This window comes from Ambystoma mexicanum, chromosome 2p (assembly GCF_040938575.1).
Source record: "Ambystoma mexicanum isolate Mex_15411 chromosome 2p, UKY_AmexF1_1, whole genome shotgun sequence".
Lineage (NCBI taxonomy): Eukaryota > Metazoa > Chordata > Amphibia > Caudata > Ambystomatidae > Ambystoma > Ambystoma mexicanum.
The window spans coordinates 28,637,177-28,664,070 of record NC_090923.1 but is presented as its reverse complement, the minus strand read 5'-3'; the positions used below and the strand labels follow the sequence as shown (position 1 = coordinate 28,664,070).

Sequence of the window (26,894 nt, the reverse complement as noted above, 5' to 3'; positions counted from 1 at the left end):
AGCTTGTTCCGAAGATACTGCTCTGATCAACCAGTCATCCAGGTAGGGGTAGTTGTGAATCCCTTCCCTCCTTAAACTTGCAGCCACAACCACCATTAGCTTGGTAAAGACCCTCGGGGCAGAGGTCAGCCCAAATGGCAGAACTCTAAATTGATAGTGAGAGTTGCCAATTGCGAACCTCAGGTATTTCCTGTGTTTCAGATGGATTGGCACATGGAAATAAGCATCCTGAAGGTCTAGAGATACCAACCAGTCCTGAAGCTGGAGGGCCTGAAGGATCTGAGAAAGAGTTACCATCTTGAACTTGTCTTTCCTTGTTCAATTCTCGCAAGTCCAAGATGGGTCTCAGTCCTCCGTCCTTCTTTGGTACTAGGAAGTAGGGGGAATACCAACCCTTGTTCCTCTCTGCTACGGGTACCGGTTCTATGGCACCCTTCTCTAGCAGGTCTACAATCTCCTGCATAAGGAGTGGGTTTGGAAACTTCAAAGAGTTGTTCCCTGGTGGATGACTCTGAGGAATGTGTAGGAAGGGCAGGCAGCTACCTTGGGCAACTGTCTCCAATGCCCAAGCATCTGATGTAATAGCCTGCCATTCTGCCAGATGTTGAGTTAACCTGCCCCCTACTGTTGTCCTGTGAGGAGAGACCTCAGAGGGGTTTAGAAGCGGCTGACGCAGATGCCGAAGGTAAAGTGGCGCCTGCTGCTCCTGTGGTTTTTGTACCTTTTCCCCGTCCACCACGGGTAAATCGTCTCTGGCCCCTTTGAGCTGGCTGTCCTCTGCCTTTCCCAAATGAGGAGTAAAAGCGAAAAGTCCTACCCCTCCAGGAAGCTCCTGAGGGACGATTTGGAGTTTGCTGTATTGCAGCCCCAAGGGATTTCGCTGCTGCCTTGGATGTCTGTAATTTCTCCAGGCTGTCATCAGCCTTCTTCCCAAATAAAGAAGTGCCGTCAAAGGGCATTTTTCAGAAGTCTGGCCTCGTACGTCCGGAGCAAAACCAGACTTCCGCAAACCACGCAAATCTGCGGATTGTGGTACTTGCGCCATGGCCCTGCTGATACTGTCAGCAGAATGAATGCCTGATTGAAGGGACCCGCACATTGTATCCTTTCCATCCCTGATTATGTTTAAGAATGCATCCCTTTCTTCTCCTTCTGGAATACAGTCAGCCGCAGATGAAGCGCACTCCCAAAGTGTGTGGCTGAATCTTGCTAATGTGCACATTGCGTTAATTGACTTAAGCGCCATGCTACATGCCGAAAATACTTTTTTGACATGGCATCAAATCTTTTATCATCCCTATCCTGTGGAATAGTAGGGTATGCTGACCTACTGTTAGATGAAGTTGCTGCCTGTACAACTAAACTCTCTGGAGTTGCATGCATGCTCAGATATTCAGGATCTAAAGCTGATGCCCTGTATTTAGCAGAAAGTTTTTTTATTTACTGCAGGGATAACTTCAAGAGTTTCCCAATTTGCAGAAATGTTTCTTTGTAGAGCAGTATGAAAGGGAATAACAGGGTCCTCCTGTGGACCTTTATCTAAAATATCAGTTAGGTCATCCTGCTGAAAAGAAGGTGTAGGTGTAGACCACCCCATGAATTCTATTATTATGGCCATTAGAGTCCTATAAGGGGTCTCAGCATGCTCTCCAGGGTCTGGTTTAGCAAACTCTACTTCTGGAGAAGTATCTAAACCACTTGCCTCATGCAGAGAATCCTGAAAGTCTTTTAACCTGTTCTCTTCAGAGATTAATTCCTCTGGCATGGGTATTGTAGTCCTTTGTAAACTAAAAGGTCTCTCATGGTCAGAATCCTCTCCTTCCTCATATATAGAGGACAAGGCTCTAAAGTAGTCAGATCTAGGATATGGTTTAAAACCCATTTCTAGAGCAGAGGGAGCCAAATTTGTTGTCACAGGTTGAGAAAATGTTGAGGTTGTCGACATGGAAGTAATTGGCTTCGACAATCCTGAAAAAGGCGTCGAGAAAGTTTGAAGGGACCTCGATGCACTCGAGAGGATCGGAATCCTACTCGGCGTCGTCGAGATTGTCGATGGCATTCTCGACGTCATGGTCGAAGCTCTTGACACTTCCACTGTCTGAGTCGTAGTGACAGTTGTAGGTTTGTCTTTTATCGGCGTCGACAGTGGAGTCGAAGACGACGTTGATGCAACCGATTTATGCGTCGAAGGAACCTTCGACAAAGGTGTCGATGATGCAGATTTATGAGTCGAAGTAACCTTCGGCGACGGCGTCAATGATGCGGTCTTACTGTTTTTACTCGAGGGTTCATGATGCTCTCGAGTAGCTTCTTTCGCCGGGTTCAACGACTCGCAGCGTTTTGATCTTTCGGGTCTTTCACCCAGGGTATCACCTTTAGACGTCTCCGAGGGGGTCGAAGCCGCTTTCTCAAAGACGTTAAGCATTTTGTTACGGAATTCCTCCCACTTAGCTGGAGAGCTGTGTTTCGTGGGGCAGGTGACCCTTTCTGGGGAGGTAGAGGAAGAAGAAGAAGGTAGATCTACAATGCCTCTTCTTGGAGTGTTTTGATCACGAAGACTGATGAGAACCACTTCGAGATCTTGAACGGGAATGTTTCTTTTGTCAACGAGGAGACGAATGTCTCGACTCAGCCGAAGAAACTTTTGAGGGAGTAGAAGTTTTAAGGCTCTTACCTCTATCTAGCTTCCCCTTACGTTTCTTCAAGGCTTTTATCGTCATGGACATACAGTCCTCGCATTCCGAACAGTGATGCTCCGACCCCAGGCACCACAAACAGACTGTATGAGGATCCGTTAATGACATTTTCTTCCCACAGTCACAACATTTTTTGAAACCGGACCATGGAGTTGATGGTTCGGATGAAGAAGACATTGTATTAAGATAATAATCTTCGAAGAATAAAAAGATTTTTCCTGAAGAAAGGAACTGAGCGTCACGTTGCCGAGGCCCACAAAGTGTGGAAAAACGGAACTGAGCAACGGACGCTGCGCAAGTCTATTTATACGCATGATGACGTCGGCACCGATACGGAGGCTGTCGAAGGACACCGACTCGAGGGACGTCGACGCGCAGCGCCCTCTACTCAAAACAAATTCCGAGGCCAGCAAGCTGGGATGGGTAACATCAGAGATAAGGAATACGTCGGAGGACACAAACCCTTCGAAGAGGACCTTCTCTTCGAAGTTTGCCTCTCAGATGGAATGCTGGAGTGGACAGGAGCTGTTCTGACAGACTCTTTGTCCGAAGATTGAGCCCTGGCTTCCAGGTGTAAAAGAAGTCTTCTGTGCCTGTCCTGAAGGGTCTTGTTGGAAAAAGTCTTGCAAATATCGCATTTCTGAATGTCATGTGGATACAAGCAGTAAATGCAATGTTCATGGGGGTCCTTCATGTAAACTAACTTCTTCTTGCACCTCGTGCAGTCCCTGAACAGGGAAGGCTTCTTGACAGCCTGAGATGCAGCCATTCTGAAGAGAGGGTTTACACAACGATTTTGGGTCAAAAACAACAAATATTTGTCCCAAAATGTATCTGAGACGAAGGCCCCTTAGCAGGGGAACAAGGTAGAATATATTTGAAAAATATATTCCACACAAAAAGTAGAAAAAGAATTGAAGAGCTCAGAGAGCTTGAGTATTCCCTATGTCTGTTAGACTGCAGTGAAAAATCTGAAGATGGCTGCCGGCGGTGGAGCTTAAGCCTTGCCACCTCATTGGTTGGGGCCATAAAGGACCAAAGTGAGGTGGAGGGACTACACAATAGAATGACCCATAGGCCATAATGGGCTTGGTTCATGCACTGCTAGGTAACAATGTGTATATATTAAAAATTATAATAATTATTTTTATCACTGAGGATTCCCAGTCTGACGACTGGCAAGCATCTGAATCTATGAAAGATCCAATGCTGGAGAAATATACAGTGGTGCCTAACTGTGAATAGATTTGTGAAGCAGGCGAAGAAATGTATATCTGGCCCCGTTTTGCATCGTCAGTCATCCAGCCCGGTGGTGGTACTATTTCTATTTCTATTTGTTTGTTAAGCGCCATAGCCCATGGGCGTCTTGGCGCTACATAGAGACGGAAACAGAGACAGACAAATAAAAACCTGGACAAACAATATAAGAAAAATGGGGAGAGCTCCTATAGGAAAATAGTCGAGTTTTCGAGGTACAAGGAAAAATGTGTGAAATGAGCGAGTTCAAAGAGGGTCCTGGTAGTAAACTTAATGGTCTTGTTGGGAGGACAGAAAACATAGTTGGGGAGAACAAAGAGGATGCTGGCACAGTAGTCCAGTTCAGAGAAGACAAGAGTGGTTAAGAGATGCTTGGCGGTGTTGAAAGGAAGGATGTGCCTGATTTTCCTAATATTTAGGAGGTTGAGGAGAGCTGCTGTTCCAGTTTTGGAGCTGAAAGTAGAGAAGGTGTGAGAAGGGTCATAGATGATGCTGAGCTTTCTAGCTGAAGAGGAGTAGGGAATGGTGTCAGGTGGGAACTGAATAGGTAGAGGGAGAAATGAGAGAGAGCTTTTGGCTGGGAAGAAGAGCGCCACTGTTTTTGGTAGAGTTTAACATCAGAGAATGCAAAGCCATCCAATATTTAATGGCAGAGAGCCAGTTGGAAATTTTGATCTTGAAATCACAGGAGAGTTCAGGAAAAGAGAAGATTTGGGTGTTGTCTGTGAAAGGTTGGTATGAGAACCCAAAGGAGGAGATTATTGCCCTGAAAGCAGAGGTGTAGATTGTAAAGAAGAGTGAACCCAAGACAGAGGCTGATGGAACACCATTTACTAGAGATGGGGCAGAGTAGTAGGGAAGACGAGAGTGTCAGTCGAGACAGAGAGAGTGTTACAGTGTGATAGATGGTGGGTGACATATGTTGTGACAGCAATGGAAATTGTGGAGGCCAATGGCTAGATCACTTTATGGGGAGATCGAAAGTGTGGCTTGAATCCACTTTAAACAGAAAGCTTTATTTTCTCGCAGCAGAAAAGGTTTCTGAAATCCCTTTTACCAAAAGCAAAAATACTAGCAGAAATCAAAATCAGAAATTAAATATCAGAAATCAGATCTCACTGTAAACAGAAGGCAGGTCCTTCATCTCAGGATTGTGTTGAAATCGCTTTTATCAGAAAGCATTGCACCCACGAGACCCTAATCCAACCACCAGGTTGTTCACATCAGAGAATAATTACACGTTTAGTGCCCAGAGGCGTCTTCAGTGCAGTGCGAGCTATATAAATGGGCCAGACCCATTCACTCCTTTATTTACTGCTTTGATCAAACCAAACAAGAGGAGCTTTTATGTTGTCATGGTGCTGTTCTTTTCTGACATATTTTATCATTACATTCTGCTCCAAAATAAATCAGAGCTAAGTTTCTGCCTTATTCATAACTGTACATGATGTTTTTTTAAAATAACTTTTAACAGATTTAACAACATATTTGTAATAGCGTTCAGCTACAGTCAGTCAAGCTGCAACTGTCAAACAGCATGCATGTATTTCAAGCCCTAGCCTGGGGGGGCGTTTATTTCTTTATCTCAGGGCTGGGAGTTACTACACTGGAACCCGCGACCCCACCCCAGACCAGCTGGACAGAAAGGGGGGCTGAGCAACCTGCCACACAAAGAGGTTCAATAGTGTCAGCGGAGATGGGCTATGTCCTGGTTTCCATGAATGGAATAAGATAAAGTATATGGTGGGCGGTGAGGGGGATGGAGTTTTTAGCCCTTTCGGGCAATTATGTTAAAATCTAACATAGGCCATCATAACTTACAAATAACGTACAAATAACTGCCCTCCCTCTATACTTCCCTATTTATTAACAGGGTTAAGTAATTACTCCTGCAGGGCAACCCCTTGACCAGATGGACCTCAAGCAGATCGCAATCTCCTATTTTGCCTGGGCTCCCACCACACCACAGTTGAATTCCTTTTTCTAATATGGTAATCATCTTTCATTTAAACCACATTGGGCAGCTGCATTCTACTCTAAGAAAATGTCCTTTGTCTGTAATAAAAGTCAGAGGGCCTCACATCCAGGCTGTAAATCTGCCATGATACCGGAAAATGGTAATACTGTTAACGGCACTCGGTCCGGCGGTATGAGTGCCGGATTCCGAGTGCTGTGGTGATGGAGTTAATCCACATTCATGGAATCGCATAGAACTCCATGGGGAGTCAGGCGGCATTACAGGTGCGGGTATGGAGGCGCGGCCTGGAGCTCATGGCGTGAGGCTGTGTTTCCATCAGTCTCTGGCAGTAATACTTTAATGATCATACGAAACAGCGTTTGTTCGTTTTTTTCCCTGAATTTAAGTGCTCTGGCGGCAACCTGGTGGCTCTTGCTGCCTGAATCGAGCTTGGATGAGCTACATACTTGCCAACCCTACTGATTTAGGCAGTAGGCTACTGCTTTTTAAGCAGTCCTACCGCCTACAGATTTGGGCGCCAGATCCTACTGCTTTTTACAGTGGCAGATAATTTATGTGACTCTGAAGCAATGAATCTGTCAGTGTGGTGGGCGCGTAAGTGATACATTTGAATGATGGGCTCAGAACATTCCACTAACCTGAGGGCTACATGACTGTCCTGCACTCTGGCCGGGAGAGACCTTAGGTGAATCACCAGTGAAGGCAAGTGGCAGAGCGTGCCACCGTCACACAGCATTTGCATATCAGACTGAGGGGGGTATCAGTCTCCATGTCATTCAGTGTTCAACTTGCAATGCAGGAATACATATGTATTGCCTAGGCTGTTGTTACAGAGCAGTGGCAAAAGTTGCCTACCAACTCTGTGTGATTACCTTCTGTGAAGTTAGGTAATTGAATTTGGTGTTAACTTACCGTTCAGAATGATACACTTTAAACATTTGAGCATCTTTGCATGTTGAGCTGTTTGATGGGTTGTGAATTTTAGAATGCTCCACTGGCGCCAGCGATGTATGTTTTGTAATTTCCTGTGATGTCATTGTTATGCTAAGTATTACTTTTAAACTTGAAAATTCCTACATCTTTTTGGTCAAAGAATGTTGGCAAGTATGGAGCTAGCCGTCCCCAGCCTGATGGAACACTGCAGGCGACTGTTAAGTTGAGGGCCCGGGGCCTGCGCGCGGGGGCTGGCGTAATGCGATTAGGCCGCGCGGCCTGTGGCGCAGCTCCAGCGGGAGCTGAAATAACAGACACCCACGCTGATGTCAGGTCTGCCCCGGAACTGCCTCCCGAACGCGGGGGCGGGGCTTTTATTAGGACGCCCTGCGTCACCGCGTAGCGGGACGCAGGGCGGAACGTAACATTCCTCCTTTATTATAAAACAAAACAAAACACATAACTCTAACTGCCAAACAACGGCGAAGTCCAACAAACTTTCAGTCGTCAACACTCAGCCACCCTGCCATTGGGGTTCATGGCACCAGTGCACCGGCTACCACACATAGTCACTTAGCTTGGCTGGCGGTCTCGTCGTTGTTCTCAGTCTGTATCGTCCTTCGCGGGGGTCATTCCCCCTTGCTTCCGGCTCTGTCCCGTCTTCGCTGTTCGGGCCCTCGCGGCCGGGTTCATCCACCGGCTCCCAGTCTCCATCCCGCGCTCCATTCTCCTCAGGGATGGCCTCCGGCTCTTCTTCACTGGGAGGAGTGTCCTCGCCTTCCCGATGGCCCTCCTTATCGGTCCACAGGGTACGTGGTACGGCCTTGAACCATGACGCGTTCCTCGTCACTTGGCGTCTTCCTCGTGTCACAGTTACCATGGTTCCATGCCGGTTGCTGACGGTCCATGGGAGTTCCTCGTACCTGGTGTCAAGTTTTGACTTGGAGGGGTTTCGTAGCATGATGACCTGGTCACCCACTTGATGATGGGAGGGCCTCGCTCTCCGCTTGCCACTCATGTGTTCGTTGGCATCCCTTCTCCTTCTCTCTGTGCGTTCCTCGTTCACCGTGTCCGGGGTTCTGCTTGGGTGATGCGGGATCGAGGATCTGATAACGGTGCCGAACATGAGGTCCGCTGGCGGAACGCCGGTTGTGCTGTGAGGCGTGACCCGGTAATTTCGGAGGAATCGGAAGAGGTCAACCTTCCAGGGGCTGGCGTTAGCCTTAGATACTCTGAGCACCTTATTGATAGTCCTCATAAATCGTTCTACGTCCCCATTTGCCTGGGGGTGTCTTGGAGTGATGTGATGATACTTCACATTGAGTTCCTGGAGATACTTTTTGAAGTCCTCCCCTGTGAACGGCGGCCCATTGTCGCTTTTGATTGAGATAGGTAGCCCGTGGGTTGCGAACATTTTCTCTAGGGCCGGAATGACCACTTCAGCTGCTGTGGACTCAACTACCTCAACTTCCGGGTATCGAGAGTGATCATCGACGGCCACCAACAGGTGGAGGCCCTCTTGGAGCTTGCAGAAGTCAATGCTGATGGCCTCCCAGCGAGAGCGGCCCCGTTCTGCTGATATGATGGGTTCCGGGTCTGGCGGGGCCCCCGTTATCTGACAGGATAGGCACGTGGCAACGAGTGTCTCGACCCGCTCCTCGATCTGGGGAAACCATACTCGGTGCCGAATGCGGGCTTTCGTCCTTACCAGTCCTTGGTGTCCTTCATGTGCTAGGGCCACTATCCTGTCCTGTAGTTTGAGAGGAATCACGATGCGGTTTCCCCGTAGTAACAGTCCACCTTCCGTGACTGACAAGTCTTGCCGCACTGTGAATATGCCGGACAAAAACCCTTTCGCTTCCGCTGTTCTGTTGTGTGTGTGTCTCATGAAAGTCTTCCAATCACCGGAAAGGATGGCATCTTTCACTAAGTCACAACACGGGTCCTGGTGCGTTTCCGCCTCGATTTCCTCGATGCTCACCGCCTTGGGCCTCATTGCGCGCACTACCTGGCATATATGTTCCTCTGTCTCTGCCGCTACTTGGATCTCTTGTTGAGTGGCCTCTCGCGGATGCCTGGAGAGATAGTCCGCTGGGTTTCCGCTGCCTGGTTGATAGGCGACAGTAAAGTCATATTGCTGGAGGTGCAGTAACCATTTGGTGATTCGTGCCGGAGGGTGTGCTGATGTTCCCATGAAGATTGGTAGTAGGGGCTTGTGGTCCGTGATCGTCGTGAAGTGACGCCCATATAGGTAGAGGTGAAAATGTCGGCACCCCCACAGCACGGCGATGGCCTCCTTTTCGATGTGTGAGTACCTTTGTTCGGTCTCTGTGAGGGCTCTCGATGCATATGCAATCGGTCTCTTCTCCCCTTCCTTCGTGACTTGCATTAGGATGGCTCCGAGCCCCACGGGGCTGGCATCTACGAATAGTTCTGTGGGCAGTTCAGTGTTGTAGTAGGCCATCTTGGTGTCAGCTGAGAGGGAGTCCTTGATACTCTCGAACGAGTCCTGGCATGTTGGCCCCCATTCCCACTTGACGTTGGCCTTCGTGAGTTCCCGCAGCGGCTCAGATAGTGTGGCCAGGTTTCGGATGAACCTCCCGCAGTAAGTGGCCATGCCTAAAAAACTGCGCACTTCTGTGGGGGTCATCGGTGGGCTTGCCGCCTGGATGTCTGCGACCTTCTGCGGGTCAGGGGAGATGCCTGTGCTGCCAAACTTGTATCCGAAAAAAGTGATCTCGGATTTGAGGAACTCGCACTTTTCCCGGTGTATTGTGAGCCCAACCTCTTGTAGTCGGCCCAGTAGGGCGTGAAGCCTCTTGACGTGTGTTTCTTTGTCGGGGGCGTGAATCAGAATATCATCGCTCACGTTGAGGACACCAGGGATGCCCCGGATGACCTCCTGGATGGTTTGCTGGAACACCTCCGCGGCAGACGATATTCCGAAACTTAGGCGTTTGTATCTCCGCAGCCCCAAATGTGTAGAGAACGTTGTTATGTATCGAGAGTCTCTGTGGAGTTTGAGTTGATGATACCCCGCCTTGAGATCAATCTTTGAAAATATACTCGACCCTGTGAGGTCAGCCACAATCTCGTCGATTGTTGGGGTTATGTGGCGTTCTCTTTTGATGGCAGTGTTGGGGAGGCGCATGTCTATGCAGATCCGTACCTTTCCAGGCTGCTTGGGCTTCCGTGTTACCACCATTGGAGAGACCCACGGTGTGGGCCCTGTGACCTCCTCAATGATACCCGCTTCTTCCAGTGCCTTGAGTTCCTGCTCCACTTGTTCTCTCATGTGGAACGGCGTTCTCCGGTGCCTGACGGCTTTCGGCTGCACTGTCTCATCAATATGAAGTTTGATGGTTTTGCCTTTTAGACAGCCTATGCCTTCTTGCAAGTCAGGGTATTGGTTCAGCATCTGCTCCACTTCCTTTTCTTCGTTGACATGGCAGATAAATTGGACCACTCCCAAGTCCTCCGCTGCGTCCCCACTCAGGAGGCTCTCAACACCTGCCTTCACAACATAGACTTTGGACCATAGTCTGTTTTTTCCGTGTTCCAGCGTGGTGCGGAACCTGCCAATTACCGGCAGGGGCTTTCGACAGCCGTATGCATATAACAGAGTGTCGGTGCTTTTCAGCTCTGGTGTAGGACTTAGAGTCAGGAAAATGCTTTCAGGCATGACGTTCACCGAAGCGCCTGTGTCGATGGTCATCAGAATGCACTGGTTTTGGATGGTTACCATGCATTTGCGCCTTCGGGCGGCTTTTCTTCGAGGTCCTCGGTCTTGGCATAGTGCAGACACCAGGTATACCTTCCTTCCTTTCCTGTCTGTGTCCTTGGAGGGGGCCTGCAGCATCGCCGAGATATCATCCCCTTCATCCTCCGTGGAAGAGCTGGCCACTGCGACCCTTCTGGCACTGGCTTGCTTCTTTTTCTTAGTCGCGACCTTCTCCGGCTGGTTCTGCGGGGGCTGTATGGGGGTGTCCGTTGATCGGCATACCTTCGCGTAATGGTCCTTCCGGCCACATGCTCCACATGTGGTGCCTTGAGCAGGACAGTTGCGACGGCCATGTCGAGGGCCACCGCACCAGCCACACTCTGTGGGTCCCGGAATGCGCGGTTGCCACCTGTTTTGGCCGTATCCACCACTGTTGTCATCTCTCGAGGATTGTTTGTTGGTGATGCGGGCCACCATAGCCGTGTTGAGAGCAGGTTGCAGCCTGTGTAGCGTAGCCTCCATGTTGGCCGCTCTGGTGTGTGCCAGTTCCCTCTGACGTCCCAGTTCAAGGATCCGCTGTAGGGGGATACCCTTCTCACTAAGTATCAGGCGCCTCAATTTTTCCGAATGAATCCCGTTGATGATCTGCCTCCTGATTTCCTTCTCCACGTTCGTGAATTCACAGGACATGGCTAACTTTCTCAGGCGGGTGTGGTACGCATCAAGGGTTTCCTCCGCTGCCTGTAAGGTGGTGCAGAAGAGAAACGTCTCATAGTCTGGGTTTAGTTGAGGGAGGAAGTGATCAGTGAGGGCCTCTTTCGCGCTTCGGTACCCATCCTGGCCATCATCAACATTCAGGGAATTGAAAATGCGCAGTACCTCGTCACCCACGCTGAGTAGAAGGTGTGCCTTCAGTTTCCTGGGCGCTGTGATCTCTTTGCACTCCATCGCCATCTCGAACTTCTGGATCCACAGCTGCCATCTGGGTCCGCATGACGACGGATCCGTGAAAGGGTCAAACGGCTGGACCAGTGTCGACGAAGTGCCTTGTGTTCGAGGTGGAGGTGGCGTCATGGACAGGTTTGCCGCAATTCTGGACGGCGTGGAGGGCCCAGGCATGGATGTGCCGGCCGCCATGTTGGCGTGGACCTGATCCGTGTTGTCGTAGGTGCCTCTGACGGCCACCAATGCTGCGACGTTGGGCCTACCTTGGAGGTGCCGCCGTATCCAGGCACCGTGTTACGACTCAGGGCCTGGCACTCCCCACACGCCGTGATGCTGCTCTCTTGTGTTGGATGTCCGATGCCACCTGGTTCTCCCGTTTCCAGAGGGAAGAACTATGGTCTTAGTGGCAGAGAGCATGAATGGATGAGGTAGAGAAAAAAAAAAAAATTTTTTTTTTTTTTTTTTTTTTGGGGTGGGGGGTCACGTGTGTGATGGCACCCCCACCGGGTGTCCAAAAATGTAGCCGCGATGGCTGTGTGGCATTATGGTGCTTTCAGAGCACCGAGCCTGTCGTGGAGTTCGTCTCTCCTCGTCGCCATTGTTAAGTTGAGGGCCCGCGGCCTGCGCGCGGGGGCTGGCGTAATGCGATTAGGCCGCGCGGCCTGTGGCGCAGCTCCAGCGGGAGCTGAAATAACAGACACCCACGCTGATGTCAGGTCTGCCCCGGAACTGCCTCCCGAACGCGGGGGCGGGGCTTTTATTAGGACGCCCTGCGTCACCGCATAGCGGGACGCAGGGCGGAACGTAACAGCGACTACGGGGCGCCAGAAATCCCACAGGCGCCAGTGCCGGAGCCCCGCGGCAGCGTTGGGGTCCATTACTGAACCTGGGCGGCAGCAGGCCTTGGCGCAAGTGAATCGCGGGTATCGGAAGCAAGCCCCTGAAACCAGGATGCCGTTCCGCAAGACCGGGCCGCCTGCCTACGGGAGCCCGCTGGACTGGCGCACGCTGCTGCGGGCTGCAGGGAGTGGACCTGCCCGGTCTGACTGCTGAGAAACAAGTGCCTCCACTGCAGCGGAACGCACCGGGACGTCCAGAACGCAGCCCGGCTGCAGCGCAGAGACCTGCACCCCAGCGAACGCCTTCAGGCAGAGCACGACGGACGCCCTGCGCCCATGGAACAGCAAACACATCAAAGAAGGGAGCCTGGAGAAGAGACTCGAGATGTTTGTGGACCTGACTACATGTGGTGACCAGAGGGCACCTGCCGACACTGCAGCGGCTCCCTTCGCATGAAGCACTGGGCCAGTAAATGCGTGGACCCCCTGCCTAGTGGCCAGGTAGCTTGCAATGCAGCTGGGAACGGCGCCACTGCTGCTGTGAAGCCCGTGGCGGCCCAGAGGAGACATATACGGAACAGAACACGCAGTGCCCCAACCAGCAGTGACGGACACCCGCCCCTCCCTTGTCCAACGAGGCTCCCAAGTCTTGATTGCAGGCACATGCAGGGGAGCTCCCATGCATTGTCATTGGTGGATGCCCACAGCAAGGGGATTGCGGTCTGATTGGCAATGGACACTGTAGCCTAGAACGCAGATCCGGTAAGTGGCAGCACTGCTCCCCCCTCCCCCATGGACTAATAGATTAAGCACTGATCACTACACTTCAGCACCGGAAACTGCGCCCCATGGGGAGGGAGACAAGCAGACACTGCCCCAGCGAGCACTTGGGCGGGGTTAGGTCTGCGCAGAGGTTATATACGAATCTCTCTCGCTCTATGCCCCGACACCCAGCCTGCACTAGCCAGACCAGCTATAATACGGGGCTACGCACCCCCTTCTTCAACAACCAGACATGCGATAGATAAGCAACACACCCAATTATTGACCTAATCCTTCAATGTTAACACAGTCGGAAGTGCGGAAGGGTGGAGACACAATTGGATAGCGAAATCACCCCAATAGACAGCCAGCATCGCACCACGTTTACATAGACCACTGAACATGCTGTAAGATATGCCTGCTGTCAAATATGGCCCTTCAGGGGGCGTCATCTAAGCATATTGAGATACAGCCAACAGTCTGCTGACGGGAAAGCCCTTGATCCACAACCGCAATCTACTAACATCAAGAGACAGCACCCCAGCACAGCTGCCCCCTGGATGGGCCAGAACTGCGCATAGACCACTGAATACAAAGGTACTGCACTTTAGTGGGTTGGTGAGGAAAGCGACTGTGTAGACACTCTTCAAATTTCTATTTGGCCGAGAGTGCAGTGCCACCCCTGACAGACTTGTCTACACTTGGAGAACATTAGAGAGAGCCTAATTAGATAAGCAGCCATATAGTACTGATCCTCTGAAGTGTACACTAAGGTACTCCAATGTTAAGGCAAGCAGCAACGGCGAAGACAGGTGATATGCCTGCCACAAAGAATAAACAGAAGGGCAACATAATGAACTCCTTTGCGGGGCTTGCTAAGATGCAGACGTCAACTACAACAGAAAGCGGTCAAGGAACATCGGGCACCGATGCCCGGCAAAGATCAGCAAGAAGACAAGGTGTTGGCTGCGATAGCAGCTTTAAGAACCTCTCCGGAACATAAAATAGATGCGGTTAAAATAGATGTGCAATGAATATGCCAAGATGTGCGAACACTGGCAGAACGAGTCTCAAACACGGAGGAGCAGCTAAAAGAAACTACTGCTACTTCTACAGACTTTGCTGTCATACTGAATATGGTTGACACTAAAAATCGCTATCTCGAACAGAAGGCAGAGGTTGCGGAGGTCCGCTCCCGCAGAAATAATGTCAGGGGACTGGGTATTCCGGAAGACACAGAAGGCAGAGATCCCACGACATATATTGAGAACTTGTTCCTGCAAGAAGTCGGCGCGAACAAACTGTCACAAGGATTTGCAGTAGACAGAGTGCACAGATTTCTTGAAAAGAAGCCCCCCGCCTGGTTTATACCCCCGCCCGATTATCGCTAAAATATTGAAGCTTCGAGACAGGGAAGTGCAACTGCAGTTCTCCAGGGACAGTGGGGAAATTAAGCATGGTGGATCGAAGGTGGCCATATACCCAGACCATACCCCCCTAGTACAGCAATAAAGAAATGGATTTATTACAGTCAAGGCCAGGCTCTGGAAGAAAGAAATACGATACATGCTCACGTATCCTGCAAGGCTCAAGGTGATTTATGAAGGCAAGTGAAGGTTCTTTGAAAGCCCTGAGGCAGTGACAATGTGGCTAGAACATAACAATTTGGACACATACGAAGATCCTGCACAAACAGAGACAAAGACCACAACAATATAGACACTACAGTTGACGACCACCACCACACTCAACCAGTACGAACGTTCGGAAACAGGGGGGGGAAAAAAGGAACTATTTTAACTGTACTACATATTGCGACAAGATGAGAACGGAGCTGTTGCAACAGTGGCTACTATGCCAGAGCTGGAGACCCAGCCCACTGTGTTAAAATGGAACCCCCCCTCATCCATCTGGACATTTGGCAGGCTACCCCTGCTGAATCCCTTGGCTGGATCAAGCTCAGGAAAGTGAGCACCGGTAAGCCTGAGCAGGCCGTATCTGTTGGGCATAGTTGGTACCCCATGTTCCGGGACTGGTTATCGAAGTTTAGTTTAAATTACCCAACCAAGACAAAGTTTGATGCTTTTTGTTCTCTACACTGCGCTAACAAGTCAATGAGCAAAAAAGATTGTTATTTACACCACGTATTGTGCTGCTTGCGACTACATATTCAAATGTACCCCATAATGCTTAGTACTGGTGCCTTCCATTCAGTAACATATATATGGAAAGATGACGCAGATTAAAATCCTCACATGGAATATTAGAGGCCTTGGCACATACATGCGCAGGAATAGGAATGCGTAAGCATATCTCGATAGCCCTCCTACAGGAGACCCACCTAACAGGAAAGGAACAGGAGGCTGTAGCTAAATATTGGGGAGGCACTGTATATGGGGCCCCATACGCCAAATATGCAAGAGATGTCCTCAAGTGGGTTGACAGCTTTTTGCCCTTTCAGTTCCTAAGTTGTGATAAGGATACTGAAGGCAGATACGTCATCCTCAAGGGGTATATAGGCAATATGGAAGTAGTCATCGTTAATTTTTATTTCGCCAAACCATGCGATACCAGCGCATATACAAACACTCACTGCCCGTGTTGTCCCTCACAGAGATGCCTTCCTGATATGGGGCAGGGATTTCAATTGCTGTACAACAGGACAGGAGCCAGGTCCACTCCGCTTAAGACTCAAGCTTCCCCAGCGACAATGGCTCTCAATACTGCACTACCAGAACTTGCCCTATCAGGCGTATGGCGAGAGCTTCACTGGGATCTGAGGGAATATTCCTATTACTCCTCCCCACATGGCCTTCACACGAGGCTAGACTACATCTTTGTGAGCACTGAACACCTACAGAACTTCACTAGCGCAGAATACATGGCTTGTGTAATATCAGACCACTATCCCCTCATTGTGCTGTGGAGTGCTAGACACTGCGTGCCCCGGTCGCCACGTGGCGCATGCCCACTGACATATTGCTAGACCTAGCCTTTAAAGAACACAACCGCACCACAACCTCCCTCTGGTGTTTGAAATATTAGATAACTTTTCAAGATACTCTGGGATACATTCAATTAAAAAAATCATGCCTTTTCCCCCTAGCACAGTTAAACGATACTGAACTAACCCCAACATTAGTTTGGGCATTGAGGTGGGAACATAACTCATTCCGGTACTTGGGCATAAAAGTAGCCCACACGCCGGAATGCACACATGCACTAAACACGCTAAGAGCAGTGGAGGGAATCAAAACATCAATGGTATTCTGGTCCAGATTAGCTCTCTCGCTTATGGGCAGGGTGTCCATTACAAAGATGATCACACTGCCACGCTTGTTATACGGTTTACTAATGTCACCTATTATATTACAGTCTCCTTTATTCAGGAATTAGAAACCATGCTAAGAACCTTTCTGTGGGGCCCCAAGAGACATAGGGGGTCATTACGAGGTAGGAGGTAAGAAACAGTCCTTACCAGCATGGAGCAAATACCGTGTCCGTGTAGGAAAGAGCCCGCTAACAGTGGGCTATTATGAGTTTGCGTGCATGAGCTTAGCGGCATGCCGCTAACGACAGTACCGGTATGCCGCTAAAGTCCAAAAAATGCCTCTTAGCGGCATCATGGAAAGCGCAGACAACACTACCACGCCGTCCTCCTCTAAATAACGTGACCGGCATCAATGGATATGGCATTAGCGGGCACCGCTATCAGCGGCCATCGCTATTAGCGGTGACCGCTGATAGCGGTGCCCGTTAATAAGCGGAACCGGAAGTAGCGTCATCGCACAGGAACAGGAAAGAGCACAGCGGCCATCTTGAAAAACACAATGCACTGCCATCCTCACCACACAGGACCTGGAGCCTATTTTTGACTGCAGAAATCAATCTTCACCACCAGCATCATGCCTAAGGCTGTCAAAAAAGGCGCATCCCGGCAGCGCAAAGAGCGCTTCAATGAGGACGAGCTCACTATGCTGGCAGACACTGGCAGATAATGCAGAGGTTGTTTTTGCCAACAACATCAAGTGCGAGGCACAGATTAAGAAAAAGGAGATCTGGCAACTTGTTGCCCAAAAAGTCAGTGCAGTAGGGAACACCCCTCGCACAATCAAGGACGTTCGCAAGTGATGGGACGACCTGCGCCTGAGTGTCAGGCACATAAAGTCGGCAAACCGGAGCCAGGCCATGGCTACTGGCAGTGGTCCTAGCTCAGTAAGCACAAAAGTGATGGGTGGAAGGTTTTGAATGAATCTGAACCACTGGCATTGCTCTGGACAACCTTCCACACCACCGTTTTTTAGCCCGTCTGCGCCATTGCAAAAGCGGACCAGCCATATGCAAATCAGTCAGGTACTGCCACCAATGGTAGCAGCCCAGCCCGAGCTGCTAGGCCAGGTCCCTTCTGCATGGAAACACAAGCAACCCCAGACATGTTTCGGCCTTGTTGGTCCTAGCTCACCCATCAAGCTAAGCTGGTGGGAGGAAATCTGCGCCAGCACTATTGGCATCGAGGCAATAGAAGGTGTGGGAGAGATGGAACGTGGCGCCACCTCATCGGCGGATGGAGGAGAGTGTCCTAAGAAAACACTGTAATGCAAAGTATGATGATAGTCCACCAATTTGTCCGTCCAATGATGCAATGCATGGCCCATTACATACACATTGACGCATCCCTGCCTAGATGCCATCCGTATCACAGACACATGCACATGCATGCAGCATGGCAATGCCATACCTGACACACACCACAAAAATATGAAAACGGCATAAATCACACTGCACGCAGTTCACAACAGAAATGCATGTCACACAGCATACGCCAGCTCCAACATGAGTGACCCTGACAGATGCCTGCATGCTCCACCCATACAGCAAGCAATGTGATTATCAAAACTCCAGTTCCTAATCCCCTCTAATGTGTAGAACAGCAATAATACCAATGTATGCATGATGCTTGTCGAACCATCACTGATGCCGTCCCTCTCTCAGTCCCCCACAGGCTCAGATCCTGACAGCGAGGCCCAGGACTCACCCCCACAGGCAACAACTCCCCGGAAGAGGGCCAGGGAAGAAGGCAACAGGCCTTTGACATCGAAAGGGCCAGCCAAGCCACGACAGGCACCGAAGGGGCAAACACACAGGATGCCATGGGACTGGTACCGCTAAGGGCCTCTGCTACAGTCGCCACAACATCTGTGTCCCCTGTACAGAAAACAGTGGCCAATGGGGCCCTTTCAGCAGCGAACAGCTCTGTTGGGGAGGCGGCAGCTACGGCCCCCCAGACAGATGAGGATGCGCAGAGCCAGGGCCAGTTGTGTGTCCCTGTGGAGGATGACTCTTCGGACTTACCTGCCACACCCAGCCCCGCACCATCACCCCAGGTCACACCTTTGTACTCCTACCATGACACCACACCGGAGCAGTCAGGAGGGGAGACAGTTCAAGGGAGCATGAGTCCCACAGAGGAGCCACAAGGATTTGGGGATGTTACACATGCACCATCCACCTCCACTGGTGTCCAGGCGGGGGGTGCAACAGATAGAACATACAGTGCAGCTCCAGGAGGAGCTCATAGCCTAGTCAGGCAGTTTGTTTCAGACGGTGCCCAGGCAAGGCAGGAGGGGCGAGACAACACAGAGTCCCTGAGGCAGGCCATTGAGGCAAGCACTGCGCAAATATGCGAGGAGGTGTCTGCTCTGAGGCAGGTCCTCTCCCGCATAGCGGATTCCTTGGAGACTGAGCGTCCGGCCCCCGGACTGGTGCAAGCGGCCACGCCATCATCATCCAGCTTCACTCAAACCAGCCCCCTTCGCAGGTCAGCACGCACCTTGCGGTGATCGGTCATGCCGCCACCAGGTGCAGGAAGTGGACGAATGTAGATGGGGCAGCCTGATTAAGGCAATAGACGCAGACACCTGCAGCATTTGCTTGGACACCATGTGTGGGGGAGTTGTGGGGGGAGGGGGAGAGGGGAGCGGGTGTTTGGGGGAGTAGTGGGGGGAAGGCGAGGGGGGAGAGGGTGTGTGGGGGAGTTGTGGAGGAAGGGGGGGAGGGTGTGTGGGGGAGTTGTGGGGCAGGGGGCAGGGGGAGAGCGTGTGGGGGAGTTGAGGGGGGAGGGGGAGGAGGGAAAAGGATGTGGGGGGAAGGGGAAGAAGGTGTGTGAGGTGGAGGGTTTGAGCACTTAATACTATTGAACAGTTTAATACACCCATTGTGTAGCAGAAAAAATACTTCAGTGGACATTCCTTATTGCATGTGTCATTTATTGCTATACAGTGCATAGTGTACATGTACTCCCACACCTAGTGCCCTCTGTCCCACTTTCATGTCACCCTCTGCACCCATGTGTCTTAGAAATATTGTCCAATCATAGACTGGCGCACAGCACGTCCCTCCTGTGCATCGGCACCGCGATGATGTGTGCCCACATCTTCTTCATCCCCTTCATCATCACCTGGTGGTAGCAGTTCAATGTCAGGGGGCAGGGGCACGTTCCGTCGGATACACATGTTGTGAAGCATGACACATGCCATGATTATCTTGGCCACCTTCTCATGCCTGTAAAGGAGTGCCCCACCCGATGGGCTAAGGCAGCGAAAACGTGTCTTCAACAGGCCAAATGTCTGCTCGATGACCACACGGGAATGGGAACTATTGTAGTCCTCCTCGTGCCTGTTCTGCGGGTTTTAGACAGGTGTGAGGAGCCACGGCTTCAAGGGATAGCAACTATCACCTGCATGTGAGCAAAAAAAGCTATGTGTTAGTCGATTCTTGATGGACAGCTGTACTTATCACACATGCCTGCAAATATTTGTTGGCCACATGCACATGTCCCTGGTTGTATGCACACCTTTTTCCTTCACTCAATGTGTGCTGTGCCATGGTCTTATGGTCTGGATTGCATCTTCAAGATGATACACGGTGTACACTGCCTTGATGTTGCTCATGCATTGTAGACGCATACCGCTGTGTTTGTGATATATGTGTGATGTGTAGTGTTCTGTATGATTTTCTAACTGGCAGTGTTGGCAGTAGTCTCTGCATTATTTGGCATTCAGCGCTGATTATTCACATGGTGACATGCTGCACTTCCGTGGTGGTGGCCCTGTGACAAGCAGTGGATTCCCCTGATGGTTTTCTTTAGTGCACTCTCATGGATGCTTGTCCTGTGTAGTGATTTGCTGCAGACATTTACATAGTGAATACTCACAGCATGTTGCTGGATTGTGTTACAGAGTGTGAGGTCCGATGATGGGTGGTGCACGTGGTGTGGGATGTGGGGTGGTTTTAAGTTTGGCATGTTGTGATAGGTGTGCAGCTTACTTCATTGCTATGGAAATTGGTTGTCATGTTCTGTTTGGGATGCTTTGGGGCACAGTGTTTTGGGATGTGCACATCATGCTGTCACCACAACAATGACACCATGGTGGTGTGTGCATCTATCCCCCTATTTCACTGCCATGTGCCTGTCATGCAACTTACCAAGCAGCCAGGCACGTCGTCCTGCATGTCCCTCCATGTAGCGTGGTAGCGTGGAGTTCCGCAGGACCATTGAGTCATGAGTTGATCTGGGAAATCGGGCACAACAATGTGTGATGATCTTGCTGGCGTCATATACCATCTGCACATTGGTGGAGTGGTATAGCTTGCGATTGCGGTACACCACCTCTATGGCATGCAGGACCACCAACTCCACGTGGGTGCAGTCGAGGGCACCAATACAATTTGGCATTCCTGTCAGTGCATCAAAGCCAACTTTTGTATCAAAGATCTCCTGCGGAGTCCGTGGTAGGGATATGTAGTCCCTTGTGGGCTTCAGGAGGGCATCCAGCACTTGGTTCAGCATGCGAGAAAATAAGGGTTGTGATATGCCATGCATGTGCCCCACTGTGTGCTGGTAGGTGCCTGTGGCCAGGAAGTGGAGCACCGACGCTCCCTTCAGTAGAGGGGGGATGGCAGTGTGTATTTCAATAAGGCTGACAATGGGCCTCATTACGAGTCCGGCGGTCACCGCAGCGGTAAAACCACCTGGTTACCGCCGGACTGGTATTACCATTCCGCCTCCGTGATTCCCGGAATTACCGGGGCATTACAACCCCGGTTTTCCAGGAATCACGGAGGCGGAATGGTGTTAATCCCCATTCCCATTGAGTCCTATGGGATTCGACGAGAATGGGGATCATGGAAACACCGGCAGCATCTCGTAATGCTGCCGGTGTTTCCTCGTCCGCCTGCAGGCGGGCGGTGTTAAACCTGCCAGCTCAGACCTGGCGGGAACATCACCTCCCGCCTACAGGAGTCGGGATCAGGCGGTCCGGAAACAACGGTGGTGGCGAATTTACCGCCACCGTTATTTCCGGACCGCCTGAGTTATAATGAGGCCTAATGTCGTCGTGTATCATGTCCACGATTGTGGTGATGGTGTCCCGGTCCAGACGGTACAGGGTGTGGATCTGCTCAGGGGTTAGGTTGAATGGACTGGCTCTCATGCGAGGGATTGGGGCTGCCAGCATGGTACCACTGGCTGCACTGGTGGGGCTTGCTGGGCCTGTCTCGCCCTCCTTCTCCTCCTGCGTGTCATCTGTGGTGCCTGCTGTTGTTGCTGGTGTAGCAATGCAAGCAGGTCCTCCAGCCCCAGTATTGCTACTACTAGTGGAATCATTTTGGTGTGGAAAGGGGTGTGGTGTGTGGGTGTGCTCCTTTTGTGCTGGCCCAGACTCCATTGCCTCCACCTGTGCTGTTTGTGTGGACCTGTGGCAGTTGGGAACACTGCACATAGCAGTTTACGGGTGGTTCGTGATGCCGGTATTACCGGCATGCTGGTATCCCATGTTAGCGCCATCATGATGCTGGTATTTGCATGTACGCCTGACTTGTGATGTCCTCCTGTTAGCGGCACCCCGGGATTGCCGGCCCGAAGGTCCACGTGCCCACGCACATGCCGCTATTTGCGACAATGTTATTAGCGGGTTCTTGAGTCAGAATAGCCCGGAGCGCTATGCGGTGCCGGTAATCCTTTATCGGCATCGTTTTTCCATTACCTCCAACCTCGTAATGACCCCCATAGACTGTCTACAACAATATTGACACTCCCCTTTGAACAAGGTGGTGTACAACTACCTAAACTGGAATATTACTACTTAGCAGCACAACTTAGCTTCACTGCTCAATGGGTAACAGACTAACCCAACACAGAACATACTTTGTTAGATTCCCTGATCTGCCGTGTGTGGTTACGAGGCACTCTTTGGCATCCCCTGCTCAAGCAGGTACCACAGCCGCTACTGTTGACATTGGGCAGACAAATCTGGCAATGGACCACAAGAATCCTAAAGCTCACACATCCGTATTCCCCACATAGACCTCTAATGGTTAGCATGCAATGGGATCCAAGATAGCACAGTGCTGGGATGATGTTGGTGTTGCAACATGGGGAGATATGTATGACAGTGGCGCTTATAGAGAGTTCTTAGACCTCACTCAAAAAGAGTGTCTCCCGAGAGGGCAGTTCTTGAGATATATGCAGATAACTAAGTTTGTTAAACGTGTTTGGCCTGAATGGCCAGAGGAACCACAACCACATACGCTTTTTACACTTATGTACACATTAGAAGATGGGTGATATGATACGATATGATTTGACATTTATAACGCGCCTATACGCAAGTGTTTCAAGGCACGAAGGCCAGTGTCCCGAATATACAATGCCATGGTTGACAGTACGATCATAGACCCAACGAAGCTCAGGGCCAAATGGGAGACAGATCTGGGGCAGATCTGGGGAAGATTTCACGGACAAATAATGGCAGTTGGCGTTCGCTCATGGCAAGCATGTCTCACGCAACGCAAGGTTCTGACTCCTACAAGTTAATGTCCTACATCGTACATACTTCACCCTAGCTAGGGTTGCCAAATTTTATAAGGATGCAACCTCCACTTGTCTTAGATGCAGCCAGGCCGATGCTCACATCATGCAAATGTTCTGAGAATGTGACTCTGTGCAACAGTTTTGGGCTAGAATTAAACGTACCTGCGAAAGTACAGGGATCTCCAGGTTATGTGTGCTGGGTATGTACACTAGAAACGGTAAGCACAAGCACATCTCCAGGTTCATGGACTTGGCCTGCATACTGGGCAAAAGGTGTGTAGCAATGACTAGGAAATCAAGCAAGGGGCCCGCAGTACGAAATATGGCTAAAAGAAATGCAGCGCTGGAGGATTGCTGAGACAACAACCTGGGGACATGCTATTAATGTACATGGAGGGGAGTTGGGGCTCCATTTTGAAGCATGGATGGAGGGGAGGTGGGGCTCCATTTTGAAGCATGGACGGCATTGGATCATGCTGCTCTCTATCCATCGGAAGACAAACCACTGTGAATTGCCACAGAGATAAAAGAAATATGTGTTAGCTTTCATTGTAGAATTTGTCAGTGGTAAAACACACGGTATGCCATTCTTTCTTACGCAGGCTGTAACTTTAAGTATTAATGCTCAACATGTCATGAGAAGCAGAATTGACAGAGAACAACAGTAATATGCAGCATAACAACACAAATGATTCCCATGCTAACAAATTCTTTAAACAAATGGGCAACCTCAACAGGAAAAGACGTGGAGTATGAATCTTGCCTCAGAATCTTTAAAGTGACCACCAAAACCAATAGAAGAACCACAAAAATCAGGGCGCATTGATTCAATACTGATATAGCGGAAAAAAAACGACAGCTGGCTAGAGATTTAAGAGCCTTAAAAAACAGAATATTGCCTATGATGATATGCAAACAAAAAGAAAAGAATTGAAAAAAGGTTATCGAAATTGGGTTAAATCCCATAGAGCTCTATTATTTCAAAAAGACTCTGAACATATGCTAATGGCGATTCGAAATAAAAATGCAAAATATCTATGGACACTGCTAAATCAAAAAGGAAATCACCAAAGTGAGGAACAACTTAACCCTATACATGAAACAACGTGGGAACAATACTTTCAAGAAAAATATAATTGCGAGCCAGCAACAGATCTACTGCCTCAAGATGCCAGAAAGGAAAAAGGTTGGGACATCAAATTCAATTTAAGTGAAATCTTGGTACTGATCACAAAAGCAAGCAGATTGCGAGCCCCAGGGCCAGATGGCCTCACAAATGAAATCTTAAAGCAAGCTTCAGAGGTATGAGCACACATGTGCTTTGTTCTCTTTACACGAATAGTAAAAATGGGTCATATCCCAGAATCCTGGACAACATCAATTACTATTCCGATCCATAAAAAAGGAGACAGAGCATGTCCGGAGAACTATCGTCCAATATCCTTGCTGGACGTTTTAGGCCAACTCTTTGCTGGCATACTCTTAAAAAGATTAAAGGAATGGATACAAAGATCTGGCAACTTCGATCATAGACAAGCAGGTTTTGTAGAAAACGTAGACTGCAGTCTAAACCTTCTAATTCTCAACCTTCTAAAAGCAAAGACCATTCGTGAAAATCAAAAACTGTTTATTGCCTCAATAGACATGGCGGCAGCTTTTGACAGAGTAGACCGCCAAATTCTCTGGACCAAAATGAAAGAAAAAGGTTGTCCACCAGACCTGATAGAAGCCATCAAAACTCTCCACATAAATACATCGATGCGAGTGAGACTGGACCAAAAGGGAAACCTAACGAAGGCAATAGCAACAAATTGTGGGCTAAAACAAGGATGCCCACTAGCGTCCATACTCTATAACTTCTATATTTTAGAAGTAAAGGACTGCTTGGAACCACCAAGAGCGTGCTCGTCTAAAATAGGAGAAATGAAAATTGGTCATCTCTTATTACGATCTCATAGTGATGGACAAAACTCAAATGGGTCTACAGAAAAAACTGGAAGCTCTAAAGAGAGATCAAACAAACAAAAAAAAAATCAATCCAGAAAAATCAGTCATAATGATAATTAAAAATGCAGGTCCTGCAAGTAAAAAATCTTTTAGATGTCATATAGAGAATGACCCGATAACAACAGTTCAAAATATAAAATATCTGGGAGCAATTGTAAGTGCCAACTGGAGTGACCAACCGTGGACTGAGCATTTGCAGAGGAAAATGGATCAACTAACATCACAGGCATTAATATTGAAAAGAAAGTTTTGTAAATTTTCCGTGCGCCCGATTGTGGAATTTTATAATGCAAAAGTCATCTCCACTGTAACATATGCTGACGAAATGGCCCTAAGAATCCCTTGGGAAACATGGGATAAACTTGAAGCCAGATTCTGGCGTAAATTGCTGAAAATTCCCATATGTGTTCCGATAAGTATTATTCGACATGAACTGGGATTGTACTCAATGCAAGTTCGAATCGTCTGGAAAACATTGGCCACCTACAGAAAAATAACTCTGGAAAATTGTCCACCTCAATACCAAATATTGAATAAGGAAGCAGGAAAAATGCCCTTTTGGCCACTGGATGAATGGAAAGCGAAATGTAATGAGCTGTTGCAAAACTTAAAAGTTATGACAGAAGCCCTTCTGAAACACCCAAAGAGGGTACAATTACTCTTACTATCAATTGACTGGGCAGAAACAGAGTGTGCGAGAGTAGCTTCGAACTATCATACCTTATCAGATAAGATAACTAGATGCCCACAGTTATTGCCTGGATACCTAGAAAAAAGCGCCAATCGGAATCATAGAGACTTAATAATGCGCTTTCATCTGAACATTTTAAGAACAAAGATCAACTTGTTCAGATATGGCCTGGCAAAGGAAAAATTATGCAGACTATGCAAACAAGAAGAAGAATCGTCTCGACACTTAATGCTGTTTTGCCCTGAACTTAGATCTGAAAGGGGTTGTCTATTACAACCAATATTGTCACCATCATGTGATCTGGACCTGACTTATGGTGGTCAGCTCTATATGACGACCCAAGTAAGAAAACCATCAAAGGCTTGGGTATTTTCCTGGAATCTATGCTAAAGAGACTGGAAGGGAATTAAGACCACCATCATTAACAAGGAACAACTAAAACACATAGCCAAACCTGGATTAAAACCAACATAGAACTAAGAAAGACGAAATAGGACAGGTTTGGCTTGTGCATGGGGAGGAGGGAAAACTTGTACATAAGCAAAAGCTTGTATTTTTTGTACGCTGAATGCTTTAAATAAAAAAATAAAAAATATGCAGCATATTGGAAAAATTGGTCGGCTTTCTTCCTTTTTGTTATTTTTTTCTTTTTTGGCTGATTTATTCTTTTCATCTTCCCTTTTCTCTAACATTGGTTGCCCCTCACCTTGTTCAGTTCCCTTTCTTTCTTTGTTTTGCACTGCTTAGGATTATTGGCTTGCTACGCTCTGCATTGTAATGTACTATTGGAATGATGTTTAATTCCTACACTTATAAATGCCAATAAACAAATTTAAAAATAAATAAAATTACAGGCGCAGGTACTATCAGCACCTGCAATACCAGCGATTTTTGCCGGTGAGGTGGTGGAAATACCTCCAGCTCTCAGCTGGGGGTAATTACTTCACCCCACCGGCTAACTTGTGGTTGGCCGGTGCGGAAACCTGCCGTTATACATTAATACCGGCATGCTAAGTCCACACTGGCCAACATGTAATGAGTGAGGCCCATAGTCTACATACAAGATACATTGTCATTGCATAGTACCTATGTATCGTTTCAGGTGTTGTAGCCTAAGACATGGCCATGGATGATCCCAAGCCTTGCTCTGTCGTGAATTGCTGTCACAGGATACCAGTCCTTTTTTAGAGATAG

At 49.1% G+C, this 26,894-nt stretch overlaps 1 protein-coding gene across 1 annotated transcript in view; it reads left to right on the top strand.

Annotated features, from left to right (window-relative positions):
- LOC138566161 (amine sulfotransferase-like) overlaps positions 1-26,894 on the top strand; it is a 974,685-nt gene that overhangs the window by 861,055 nt on the left and 86,736 nt on the right. The window lies entirely within an intron of this gene.